We start from the raw sequence: 10,453 nt of genomic DNA, 5'->3' as shown, positions 1-10,453 counted from the left end.
GAGGTGAACACTACAATCATGTTGATCAGTTCATTTTCCTAGTAGGATCCCAAATCCAAAATAGTGCAGTGGTGCCCAGTTCGTGATTGGCCACGCAACTAGGAAGCAGTCTTCTGTCCTGCGTTTGCCAAAAGGGGATGGACTGGGACAGTCGGGGATTACAGACGAGGAAAGAGCAAGGGGCAGACAGCTGGCCAAGAGGAGGAGGGGTTGGCCTAGGTTTTATTTTAGGAGGGGATGCTTAATATACGCCTTTGTGAACGCCAATGCTGTCCAAGCTGGGTGTCACCTGGCTTTATGGAAAATAATCAGCTTTGCTTTAATGCTTACTGAAGAGGCAGTGAAGTGCTTATAGTAGAGCTGATTTTGCCCAGTTCATCTTACTTGAATGACAGTTTCGGTGCTTTAAAAATTGTTCCGTCCCTTAAGTTGTGTCCGACTCTTTGTGACTCCATGGACTACAGCATGTCAGACTTCCCCTGTCTTTCACTATCTCCCGGAGTTTCTGCAACTCATGTCCATTGAGTCAGTGATGCTATCTAACCATCTCATCCTCTGCTTCCCCCTTCTCCTTTTGCCTTCAGTCTTTCCCAGCATCAGGGTCTTTTCCAGTGAGTCGGCTCTTCACATCAGATGGCCAAAGTAGTGGAACTTCAGCTTCATTCAGCATTGGTCCTACCAATGAATGTTCAGGGCTTATTTCCTCTAGGATTGATTGGTTTGAACTCCCTGCAGTCCAGTGGACTCTGAAGAGTCTTCTCCAGCACCACAAAAGTATCAGTTCTTTGGTGCTCAGCCTTCTTTATGGTCCAGTTCTCACATCTGTACATGACTACTGGAAAAAACAGGCCTTTGCTGGCCAAGTGATATCTCTGCTTTTTAATACGCCATCTGGGTTTGCCATAGTTTTTCTTCCATGGACCAAGTGTCAATTTAATGGCTGCAGTCACTGTCCATGGTGATTTTGAAGCCCAAGAAAATGAGTCACTTCCCACTTTTACCCCTTCTGTTTGCCATGAAAAATTAGATACCACGTTTGAAAGCTATAGCTATATTGTGTTAAAAACTACTGGTACCAAAAGTTTTTTTTCCTTCTAGACACACAGTTGCTGAACACACATAGTGATGGAAACAGGCATTGGTGGGGATACTGGCTAAATGGGGCTCAACCCAAGATTTAAGTCAAGTGGAATGGCTTGGATGTTGTTGTTAAAGTTGCACTTACATCTTTGGAAATGAAAATGTTAGTGCACATTGGCATGCTTCCTTGGACAAAGATTGCTGTTTGGTTCCACAGTTTGTGCTTAGAGTCTTCAGCTCTTTATTTGGTTGCTCTGTATATTTTCTCTGCTGAAAACTTCTTGAAATCCCACTGTGCATCCATTTCCCGAGTTCGTGGATTACAACCATTACTCTGAATGCTTTCTAATAGGCTGGCCACTGACCACCTCCACTTCACTAAGTTCTTTGGGGATTTTATCTTGTTCCTTCATCTGGAACCTACTGTGTGGCCATCTCCTTTTTTAATTTCTGTTTGCATTTTTATCTGTGTAATAGCATCATTAATGTGTCTTGAAGAAGCAGCCTTCTGTATATGTTCTGTGTCCCAGCAGCATGTTTCCTCTTGTCTCCCAGGGGCTGAGGACCTGGGTAGGTTCTGATCTGTGATTGCTGTTTGCCTTGCTTCTGGTGTTTGCCCCTTGGTGGGCAAGGCTCCTCTAGAGGTTTGTTTCAGGCTTCTTGGTGGGAGGTGCTGGTCCACGCCCACTCATGGGTGGAGCTGGGTCTTGGCCCTCTAGTGGGCAGGGACGTGTCTAAAGGTGGTGTGGGGCTCTGTTCCCGCCCTGTGGGTTGTTTGGCCTGTGAGTCCCAGCATAGGAGCCTGCAGGCTGTCGGGTGGGGCCAGGTCTCGCAGCCAAAGATGGAAAAAATGTCTGCTGCTAACTGGAGTTAACATAGGTCCCAGCTGCATCTGCCACCAGCTTAAATGACCCCAGAGAGCCACAGCTGCTCCCCCCTGCCCAGGGGACCCTTGAAGACCAGCAGGTAGATCTGACCCATCTTGTATGGGGTTGCTGCTTTTGTCACGTGCTGGACCCTGTGTGCACCCTCCTGGAGTGAAATCTCCTTTGCCCTCAGTTCTGGGGGTTCCTGTGAACAAGCCCTACTGGCCTTCAAAGCCAAAAGCTGTGGGGGTTCCTCCTAATGCTGGACCCCGGGTCTGGGGAGCCTGGTATGGGGCTCATTATGTCTCTGTAGAGGATCTTTTTGTAGATCCCAGCCTTTTAAATTGACAGATCAGCCGTTGTGATTTTGGTGTACTCGTGAGAAAAGGTACCCTCGGATTCTCCACCGTTGTCTCCACGGTGTGTACTTGAAGAGCATTTAAAACAGGGGCTTCCCTGGTGGCTCAGAGGTTAAAGCGTTTGCCTGGAATGCGAGAGACCCAGGTTCGATCCCTGGGTCAGGAAGATCCCCTGGAGAAGGCAGTGGCAACCCACTCCAGTACTCTTGCCTGGAGAATCCCATGGAGGGAGGAGCCTGGTAGGCTACAGTCCATGGGGTCGCAAAGAGTCGGACACGATTGAGTGACTTCACTTTACCTGGTAGTATCAGTGCTGTTCTGTTATCAGATAAATAGAACTTAGGTTCACATCTCACACAAAGTGTGTGAAACCTGGTTCCATGTGTGTGGTAGGCATTCAGTAAACATTTGAATCCTTTTACTCCTCAGTTAAGTTCAGGAGTTTATCTGCCTTTCTGACCTTGTTGAATCAGCCTGTAGACCAGAGTGTTTGTTAATGTTACTGCAAGAGATTTTTGAGAATACTGGTCTACCATAGAAAAAAAAAATTTTTTTTGTAACAAAAAAGAGAGTTTTTATTATTGCTTGTGCCTCACCTGTTTAAGTGCTCTTAAGTGCTGTTAAGGCTTGGAGAATATCTTGGCTTGGCATATATTTGCAGAAGTGAATTCTGCTGAGTTTGGTCATTCAAATCAGAATTAAGTTTCTTGGTCACCATTCCTTTGTGAAAGTTGATAGCTGTGCAGCTTCTCCCCAGTTGATACTTGCGTTCAACTTCAGAGCATTCACAGGTCCAGGTTAAGAGCCCCTCCCTGCTTTCATGTCAGCAGGTGAGGATTAGGTAGTAGTAATGTTTTCCCAACTTGAGATGTATCAGAGTCACATGGAAGCCTTGTTAACAACAAATTGCTGGGCAGCAAGTCTGGGCAGAAACACGTATCCATCAGCATTTCTAGCAAGTTCCCTGGTTTTGGTGATATTGCTGGTGTCGGAGTCATGCGTATGACACAGACAGTGATGCTCAGTGGTGAAGTGGAAAATGTGAATAGGAAATGGTCATAGAAAGAACTTACGCTGTGTTAAGGTCACAGATGATGTCCTATAGCACTCTAAAAAGCAGATACGTGCTTAAACCAGCCCCCTGTAGTGGAACTTGATGGGCGCCCCCCCGTACAGGCCCTCAGTTATCAGACTATGTTCAAGATAGGCCAGGTCAGTAGATGTATTTTAGGAATTTCTGGAGGGAAATAAATTCAACTAAGCAGAAATTACATCCTCTAAGCATTTTAGTTGTGCATTTTTAAGTTTTTACTCCACATTTATATCTTTGAGTGAATCAAATGGATTTCCCCCCCTTTTTAGATTCAGGTTGTCTGGAACATTATAGTCTTTAAATAGTTATATAATTTTTGAGGTAGTAAATCCTGGTTTAATTTCCACTAATAACTGATAAGGGAGTCAAGTACTTTGACGTAATACTGACAAGCTAGAGGTGGGGGAAAGGGCAGAGAGGCTGTGGCTAACCTGGGGCTTGATGTGAGAAACGGCACGGTGCCTGGTGGTCTGCACATTCAGGGACAACAGCGAGGTCCCGCTGGAATTCCCCAAAAGTCCTCAAACCCCATGGACCCTGCCTTTAATCGCATCAGAAAGTAGACATACTGTGTTGGCCTTTCCGTTTTTTCCTTGGTCTAGCGGGCACCTTTGAAGTTTTAAAATCAGAATATGTCTCAGTTTACCCCAAGTTAACACAGCCCTGGTCCCCATAGAGGCTGAACGCACTACTCTGACCTCTGCGCGGTGTTCACATCACACACAGTTGCTCTCCCTACTTAGCGTTTGAAGAGGATAACTTTGTAGTTGTCAGCAGAGACTGATTCTTTTATAGACCATTTTTCTTTCTTTTTCGGGGGTGTGGGGGACACATGTAATGAGGCTTGTGGGATCTTAGTTCCCCCACCAGGGGTCACACCTGGGCCCTTGGCAGTGAAAGCATGGAGTCCTCACTGGACCATCGGGAAATTTCTTATAGACCAGTTTGATCCATATTCCATTCCTGTGGAGGGCTGCAGTGGTTTGCAAAGGCTTCCTTTGCAGTTCCCTGTATGAATTAGGACCCTATAGCGAGTATGGAAAACCCACTTGAATTAGCTTAAGAAATAATAGCATTTGTTAGCTCTTCAGGGAGACTTCTGATTAGAACCTGGATCACCACACCCGGACAGCTCCTTGCATCTCTGCTTCTCACTGTGCTTGTTTCATTTTGACAAAGAGGAGGCTGGAGCTCTGGGCTCTGGCAGCTGCAGACGTGTGTGTAAAGACAGTCACACTTCCTGATTTCTGGTGGTGGTGGTGTAGTCACTCAGTCGTATCTGACTCTTTTGCAACCATAGGCTCCTCTGTCCATGGGGTTTCCCAGGCAAGAAAAATGGAGTGGGTTGCCATTTCCTTCTCCAGTGGTTCTTCCCAACCCAGGGATCAAACCTGGGTCTCCTGGCAAGTGGATTCTTTACCACTAGCGCCACCTGGGAAAGCCCTTTCTGAGCTCTAGAATGAATTAACGAATGAATCCTCACCATTTTACAAGGTATGCCCAGTGTTGCACAGTAAGTGGAAGACAGGGATTTTTCCCCCCTGGTCAATTGAGATGTGATTTACAAATGAAAATTGTATATGTATTTTGAATTAAATATATGTGCAGTGTGACGTCTGATGTATGTGGCCATTGTGAAATTAAGTGAGATCATGCAGTATTTGTCTCTATGTGTCTGGCTTTCCTCTGTTAGCATAATGTTCCCAGTTCATCTATGCTGCTGGAAATGGCAGAATTTCCTTATAAAGGTGACTGTTTCATTGTACGCGGATGTGTATCACATTCATCCATTCATCCGCTGACAGGTTATTTCTGTGTCTTGAGTCTTATGAATAATGTGGCAGTGACCATGAGGATGCAGATACCTTTTTGAGATAGCAGTTTCATTTCCTTTGGATGTGTACCCAGTGGTACTCTTGATCGTCTAGTGCTATTTTTAGTTTTTGAGGAACCTCCACACTTTTCTATATGGCTGCGCCAGCTTACATTACCATGAGCAGTGCATGGGTCCCCTTTCTCCACACCCTCACCAGCATAGCTTGATGAGAGGTGTGATACTCACTGGGACTTTGATGACTTTCCCAGATGACTAGTGATGTTGAGCAGTGTTTCACATACTTGTTGGTCATTTAACTGTCTTTGGAAAAAGTGTCTGTCTAAGCTGTTTGCCCATTTTTAAATTGGATTATTATTTTGCTTAAATTGTATGAATTCCTTATATTTTGGAGGGGGTTAACCGTTAGTTGCCTTTTTATTTTGTTAAGTTTCCTTTGCTATGCAAAGGGAAAAAAAGCAAGCTTTTTGGTTTGATGTAGTCCCACTTGCTTATTTTTTATTGTGTTGGCGGTACATTTGGATTCAAAACAAAAAATCACCAAGACTGATGTCAGGGAGCTTCTCCCCTAATTTACTTCTATGAGTTTTATAGTTTCAGGTGTATATGTAAGTCCTTAATCCCTTTTGTGTTAGTCTTTACATCTGGTGTAAGGTAAGGGTGTGATTTCGTTCTTTTACATGTGAATATCCGGTTTTCCTAACACCGTTTATTAAAGAGACCCTTCTCATTGTGTATTCTTGCACTTTGGTTGAAGGTTAGTTGACTGTAAGATTTCGGACTTGAATTAAGAAGGGTAATTTGCACTGTACTTGGCTGCCTTACCTATTTGATAGGATGAAAGCATTAGGGATATTTTTGTTGATGTTTTTAAAGATGGTCACTATAATAACTCAAGTTGCACATAGAATGCATGCCCATTTCTAGTGAGAACGGAGTCTGAGAAGATAAAATATGACACATCATTGAAATCTTACATCTTTTGAAAAATTTTTATTTATTTTTATCTTTGGCTATGCTGCTGCACACAGGCTTTCTCTAGTTATGGTGAGCGGGGGCTACTCTTCATTGCGGTGCGGTGACTTCTCATCTTGATGACTCCTCTCTTCATTGCCGCACCTTGTTTTGGAGCAAGGGCTCTAGAATCGTCACAGCATGTGGGATCTTCCCAGATCAGGGATCAAACCTGTGTCCCCTGCATTGGCAGGCAGATTCCCAACCACTGGACCGCCAGGGAAGTGCCTTACAGCTTCTGTAAAATGAGATTTTTGGTGTGCTTTCTGCTTTATAACTTTGCAATGTCTAAGAAAAATCTCCCAAGTTACTGAAATGTAATGCTTCAGGAATGAACGTTGCTGTGACTTCTAAGCTGCTGTCACAGACTGGACCAGATAAATGGGACCAGAGGTTGGAGAGCAGCTCATTTAGGAGGCTGAGGACTACGCTGAAGTTGGGTGAGAGCCAGAGGCCATGGGAGCTGGCGCTCAGGGCAGGTGGTGAACCTCTGCCGGAACTTGCTCCTCTCTTCGAGTCTCCTTCTGGAAATTCTCCCCAGTTTTTCCGTCCCTCCCGGGTGATTTTATCCTTTCTGGCTTCAGTGGCACTGGCACCTGATGACCCCTCCTGAGCTCAGGGGGATCTGGCTCTGTGCGCAGCATCAGGCGGATGTCCACAGGCGCCTCCGGTGACATGTGGATGATTAAATCCATTCCCTTGAACCTGCTGCTGCTTAACTGCCCTCTCCCTGGCTGTTACTGCTCACCACATTCCATCAGTGTCCATACTTGCCTCTCCTCTTCTTAGCATGTCCCTAATCCATTCACTCCTCCCAGGCCTCACTATCACTCCTGTGGGCCATTTATCTGTGTAAATGCACAGCCTCATTCCCTTGGATCCATTCTGCTGCCTAAAGAATTGTTTGGAAACATTTTGTCCCTAGTGTAGTGTCCAAGCCCTTTATACTCTGACCTGATTAACTCACTAACATTTTTCCTCTAGGGAATCCTATGGACAGAGGGGCCTGGCGGGCTACAGTCAGTGGGGTCACAAGAGTCGAACACCATTTAGTGACTAAACCACCACCATGACATCGTTCCTCAGACGTCCTCCTCCCCGCCCAAACAGAAACCTAAGTTCTGGTCAGTTCAGTTCAGTTCAGTTGCTCAGTCGTGTCCAACTCTTTGCGACCCCACGAGTTGCAGCACGCCAGGCCTCCCTGTCCATCACCAACTCCTGGAGTTCACTCAAACTAATGTCCATTGAGTCGGTGATGCCATCCAGCCATCTCATCCTCTGCCGTCCCCTTCTCCTCCTGCCCCCAATCCCTCCCAGCATCAGTCTTTTCCAATGAGTCAACTCTTCACATGAGGTGGCCAAAGTACTGGAGTTTCAGCTTTAGCATCATTCCTTCCAATGAACACCCAGGACTGATCTCCTTTAGAATGGACTGGTTGGATCTCCTTGCAGTCCAAGGGACTCTCAAGAGTCTTCTCCAACACCACAGTTCAAAAGCATCAATTCTTCGGCGCTCAGCTTTCTTCACAGTCCAACTCTCACATCCATACATGACTACTAGAAAAACCATAGCCTTGACTAGACGGACCTTTGTTGGCAAAGTAATGTCTCTGCTTTTGAATATGCTATCTAGGTTGGTCATAACTTTCCTTCCAAGGAGTAAGCATCTTAATTTCATGGCTGCAATCACCATCTGCAGTGATCTTGGAGCCCAAAAAAATAGTCTGACACTGTTTCCACTGTTCCCCCTTCTATTTCCTGTGAAGTGATGGGACCAGATGCCATGATCTTCGTTTTCTGAATGTTGAGCTTTAAGCCAACTTTTTCACTCTCCTCTTTCACTTTCATCAAGAGGCTTTTTAGTTCCTCTTCACTTTCTGCCATAAGGGTGGTGTCATCTGCATATCTGAGGTTATTGATATTTCTCCCAGCAATCTTGATTCCAGCTTGTGCTTCTTCCAGCCCAGCGTTTCTCATGATGTACTCTGCATATAAGTTAAATAAGCAGGGTGAGAATATACATCCTTGACATACTCCTTTTCCTACTTGGAACCAGTCTGTTGTTCCATGTCCAGTTCTAACTGTTGCTTCCTGACCTGCATATAGGTTTCTCAAGAGGCAGGTCAGGTGCTCTGGTATTCCCATCTCTTTCAGAATTGTCCACAGTTTATTGTGATCCACACAGTCAAAGGCTTTGGCATAGTCAATAAAGCAGAAATAGATGTTTTTCTGGAACTTTCTTGCTTTTTCCATGATCCAGCGTATGTTGGCAATTTGATCTGTGGTTCCTCTGCCTTTTCTAAAACCAGCTTGAACATCACGAAGTTCACGGTTCATGTATTGCTGAAGCCTGGCTTGGAGAATTTTGAGCATTACTTTACTAGTGTGTAAGATGAGTACAATTGTGCAGTAGTTTGAGAATTCTTTGGCATTGCCTTTCTTTGGGATTAGAATGAAAACTGACCTTTTCCAGTCCTGTGGCCACTGCTGAGTTTTAGACCAAACTAATCCCCCCAGAAGTGCCTTCCTCTCCAGCTAGGATCCTGTCTGTTGCCTCGGGGCTTCTGCATGTGACATGTGTCCTATTCTATGGGCCAGAGACTATGCCAGACACCACCAAAGGTCTTTGGACAGGCAAAACATTCCTTGGCCCCCGATTTTACCATGGGGTTGAAAAAAGCCTTCCTGGGTGCCAGAGTAGGTGCCCTTTTTTGGAGATTCTTTAGGATCCAGGAATGTTCTAACCATGGCACCAACCAAAGTTGCTGTAATTTCTTGGTAACTTGTCCCTCTTTCCTACTAGACCACTTCTAGGGACATGTCTTATTTTTTTAAAGCACTTAATCTGAAAAAATTCTTTATTTTTATTATTACTATTATTATTTTGATTTCTGGCTGTACTGGGTCTTCACCACTGTGCTGTCTCTAGTGCTGAGCAGGGCCACTCTAGTAGCGACGTGCGGGCTTCTCAGTGTGGTGGCTCCTCTTGTTGCTGAGCACAGGCTCAGCTGTGGTGCAAGGGAGCCCCCACACACTGGAATCTCCCCGGACCAGGGATCAAACCCATGTCTCCTGCACTGGCAGCAGATTCCACATAACTGGATCGCCAGTGACGTCCAGAACATAGGTCTTACTGACCATTGGATTTCCCAGCATAAAGCATACTTAAATGCTGAGAAAATAATGGATGAATGGAGATTTAAATGGGCAGAAGTCAGCTGGGAATTTTTCACAATGAAATTAAAGATTCTTTGACATGACACATGCAGGATAAGTGGAAGGAAAAAAGTATGATTGTGAGGAGTGAAGAGGTCTGTTTTAAAAGCTGCTTACTAAGTCACTGGACTAGAAATAACACAGTTTGAGAATAGATGGGAACATACTAGTTTTTTCATATTTCTTGACAGCCTCCTGGCTTAAGAAAAAGCCAAAAAATTTTGAAAAGCAAATCTGGCAGACATTGAAGTAGCATTTTTTAGATTAAAAAAGGCAACTAAGAGTCATTCCAAACTATTTGTCCTTTTGTTGAAATCTTGTCAAATGTGGAGTGAATTATGTGGAGTCATCACTTGAATCTGCTGTTCTGTGGACAGTCCAAACTCTGCCCAGTGCCTTAGAAAGGACAGGATTTTTTTTTTTAACCTATCCTTAGAGCAAGAAGAACTTTACACAGGAGTCCAGAGTTGCACTTCGTACAGAACTTGGAAGACTTGAAATCTAACCTACATTAATAGATGACTCATTTTGAAATTCACTTTATATTCAGGAAAAGTTACTGGCTAAAATGACCATGTCTTCACTAAATATTTGATGACAAACAACGTTACAAATTTTCTTTAACTTCCTAGGTACTACATTAGGTATTCAGCAAGCTCAATTTAAATAATAATTATGAATATTTTTAGTGACCGTAGGCTCCGTCATAGACATTGTTTGTCATGTACTGGCTGTCTGATCTTGGGTACTTCATTCCTTAGAAATATTTTCTTAGCCTTGGGTTCTCATGAGTAAAATGGAGGAAAAAGTAAGATGATAAAATCGTTTGCTTGTTTGCTTTCTCTCCTGATAGACCAGGAGTTTTCTTGATACAGAGCCAGATCTTATTTTCCTTTGGATCCTCAGTGTCTACTCTGGCTTGTCAATGGCAGATAGTAAATATTTATTGAACAGAAATCAGGGCAAATGGACCTGTTAACTTGGCTTGAAC

The 10,453-nt window shown here is 44.4% G+C and overlaps 1 non-coding gene across 1 annotated transcript; it reads left to right on the top strand.

Annotated features, from left to right (window-relative positions):
* The first annotated feature begins 2,399 nt into the window (after positions 1–2,399).
* Positions 2,400–2,472, top strand: TRNAS-GGA (transfer RNA serine (anticodon GGA)). Its single transcript has one exon. It is a non-coding gene; the product is annotated as a tRNA-Ser (tRNA).
* Positions 2,473–10,453: the final 7,981 nt, after the last annotated feature.

The sequence above is a fragment of the Bos taurus genome, chromosome 28 (assembly GCF_002263795.3).
Source record: "Bos taurus isolate L1 Dominette 01449 registration number 42190680 breed Hereford chromosome 28, ARS-UCD2.0, whole genome shotgun sequence".
In the NCBI taxonomy this organism is placed as follows: domain Eukaryota; kingdom Metazoa; phylum Chordata; class Mammalia; order Artiodactyla; family Bovidae; genus Bos; species Bos taurus.
This window is presented reverse-complemented; position numbering and strand designations above follow the sequence as displayed.